This window comes from Nicotiana tabacum, chromosome 20, assembly GCF_000715075.1.
Source record: "Nicotiana tabacum cultivar K326 chromosome 20, ASM71507v2, whole genome shotgun sequence".
Taxonomy (NCBI): domain Eukaryota; kingdom Viridiplantae; phylum Streptophyta; class Magnoliopsida; order Solanales; family Solanaceae; genus Nicotiana; species Nicotiana tabacum.
The window spans coordinates 25825309-25828572 of NC_134099.1; the positions used below are offsets into that span (position 1 = coordinate 25825309).

The window sequence follows — 3264 nt, forward strand, 5'->3', positions numbered from 1 at the left end:
TTTTATGGGGGGAGGGGGTTACAAATACTGAATTGGCAAAAATCATGTACGACCATCTAAACTTGTCCCCATTTTCCTATTTAAGGTATGTTCCATTGAACACTTCATTTAACACAGATTTCTTTTAAATCAACACTTTTTTTCCTTTCTGTGCTAGAGGTTCAGCGCGTGTAACCAAACGGCGCTGACGTGTATTAACAGCCAATCAAAATGTAAAAGCTGTAATATTTTTTCCATGGTGACATTATAATTAAAATATATCCGATAAAAACAAGGCAAAAAATCCCTAGTATATTTCTCCTTAACGCCCGTATATTTGTAATTCCACTTAACGCCCGTTTTCTTCTTCTTCTTCTCTCTCTAACGAATTGGAAGGAAAATTGAAGAAACTTTTGGTGATTCCTGGTTTCTCATGCAGAAGATACTTACTGTAAGTATCAATTTCCCTCGTTGATGAAAAATAACGATTCAAATATGTCTAAAAAGTTAGGGTTTTTACCTTCATGATTTGGGGATTAGGGTTTGAGAATATTCCGTTAATTTCCTATATCCCTTTTTCGATTTCATGAAAATATGTTTAATTTCGAGCCACGTTCTGTCATTGTCTCTAATCTCTCTTTTCGATTTTATTCAGCTTTGATTCAAATGTCGGAGGAAATTATATTCACAAAGGGGGCTACTTTTTTGAGATTCCTGTCCCCACTTATGTTGGTGAGAGTGAACGAGCAGGTATGTATATGGACCTACACCTATTAGACTTAAGGAATGGAAACAATCAGATGTTTCCTATTGCTTGGGCAGTAGTGGATCAAGAAACAAAACATAGCTGGAGTTGGTTCTTAGGATATTTGATTGATGACTTAAATTTGGGCACGGGTGAAGGTTTACTGTAATGTCAGATATGCAAAAGGTAATCTTTCTGCTCTTCTAAACTTTCTGATTTTCTTTTAATTATATTCATCTAAACTTTCTGTTATTCTTTTGTTTCTGCTCTTCTAAACTTTCTGATTTTCTTTTGATTATATTCATCTAAAAATTTTGTTCTTCTTTTGAACTTTCAAATCTTCTAAGTACTTTATTTTGTAGGGACTTGTTCCTGCCATAATGGAATTATTGCCAAATGTAGAGCAAAGAAGGCATATCTGGAGTAACTGGCATATCAAATGGAGAGGAGAAGCTAGAAGAAAGCAGTTCTAGAGATGTTCAAAAGCTAGCTTTGAAGTCAAATTTAAAGAGGAGTTGGAAGCATTGAGTAAATTAGGTAAGAAGGAAATATGTGAGGATTTGTTGCATTATCCCAAGGAAATATATGTAGAAAATGTATAAAGGAATGGAGTTACAGGAAAGTGAAATGGCTTCCAAGATGAAGGCAAGCAAAATAAGCACGCTCACAGCAAAAGAGAGCTCTTTAACTGGGCAGAGATATCATCTATTAAAAACTGCAAAATTGACTTTAAGATTAGCTAAAAGATTTTTGGTATATCACATATTCTTGCAAAAATAGTAGCAGCCTTCAAAACTCCATAAATTTCCGGGAGATCAATACAAAGTTTCAATAAAAAAGCAACTTGTTCTACTACTACAATACATAAGACCATTATTTAGTCCACTACGAGTTTAGCCGTGCATAAAACTACACGACCATAATCCAGACTATACACATGAAAATACAAAAAAAACACAAGCATCTTGAATTTGGCTCTTGCCCAATCCCACTATTGTTTAGCCTCCTTGCAATTCACTGCTAGAGACTCTATTTGCACTTAAACATCCTTCAATTTCTGTTTTAATTTATCCCTTTCTTCTTCAAGTTCTTTTACTTTCACTCTTAGTCGATCACTCATTAAACGCAACATCGCCCGACTTGGTAGTAATATGAATGCGTATGATCGATTTAAGTTGGTTGTGCACAAACAATAAAAAATCACACGATATTCGCAATAGAAAATCTGGAGAATCAATTCAAACAACAAAACGATGTGTTTTTCGGACCTAGATCTATTATCTTTGAACTATATAGATTGCAAAGTTGTGGCGTGAGTTGTAATTATATATAATTCTTACTCATATATAATTGAGGGATCAAAGGTGTAATTATTCCAAAAAGATTATCAATCTTTTACATGACCATTTGTAAACTCTTGCTAATTGTATAAGGTAAAATATGTCTATATTAAATAATCGCATGAGAAAGTGACATGTGGAGTCGAAGATAAAAGATAGGTGAATCCGAAGGCAGCGATCCCGTTTGTTACCGGAGAGAATTATACTCACAAAGATTAAATAAATGTTTGTCACCCGATAGCATTTAATGAGGAATATTCTATAGCATTAAGTACACAACCTGTTACAAGGAATATGGCATTCACTACCTACTGTTACACATTTTTCAATGACCTTCATAATTGACATTAAAGATGTGCTTGATCCTAGGACCTTGTTCCCTAGGTGCAACTATAAATAGTGAGATCCATAATCATTATGAAGGACACGAATTTTCTGGCAAACATACGCTATACTCTATTCAAAGCTCAATATAGTTTTATCTTCTTGTTTACTAATATCATTGTTGTTGTACCCGAAAGCCCTGTTCCCATAATTGCTATTTCTACTATTCTATCTCTCTCTCAAGGCTAAGTATCATATTTTTATCTAATTCATATATTATTTCAGGATCAAATTAATTCACTTATCTATAAACCACGTATAAATTCAACAATATCATTTTACGGGTAAACAGTTTGGCGCCCACCGTGGGACTTAGACGGTTATGTAACTAAGTTGGTTCTTCCCTCTTTTACTAACGTGTTTGATTATTTGATCTTAGAAAAACAATTATAGAAAATGACATATAATGGTGTTAACAACACACACAATCTTGAGGCCGAAGGAAATAAGCCTCGGCACGAGGATTTAATTAGTGATACCCGCAATAAGGGGGACGAGGCCACTCCGGTCCACGAAAGGCGGTACCCGCAACATGTTCGAGAGGCGACTCCTGATGATTCTAAAGAAGAGCACGTTGTCGGAGCAGTAAGGGTGTTGTAGGAGCAACAGGAGGCCATTTTGGGTCATCTCGCATGGAAGGATAAGGATATGACGAAACTGAAGCAGACGTTATCGGGTGCTTCCAATAATGCGATGGAAGAGGTCCAGTTCCTCCCGATGCTCCCGCAAATCAAACAATGCAAAGAGTCGACAACAACACCCCAAGAGACGAGGTCGGCTTCAATGGGGCCGGGGGAAACTGTTCCAATCACAACA

General features: G+C 36.0%; 1 long non-coding RNA gene across 1 annotated transcript; it reads left to right on the forward strand.

Annotated features, from left to right (window-relative positions):
• Positions 1-208: 208 nt before the first annotated feature.
• Positions 209-1480, forward strand: LOC107805031 (uncharacterized). The gene is made up of 3 exons (XR_001652349.2): positions 209-430; positions 635-910; positions 1087-1480. It is a non-coding gene; the product is annotated as an uncharacterized LOC107805031 (long non-coding RNA).
• Positions 1481-3264: the final 1784 nt, after the last annotated feature.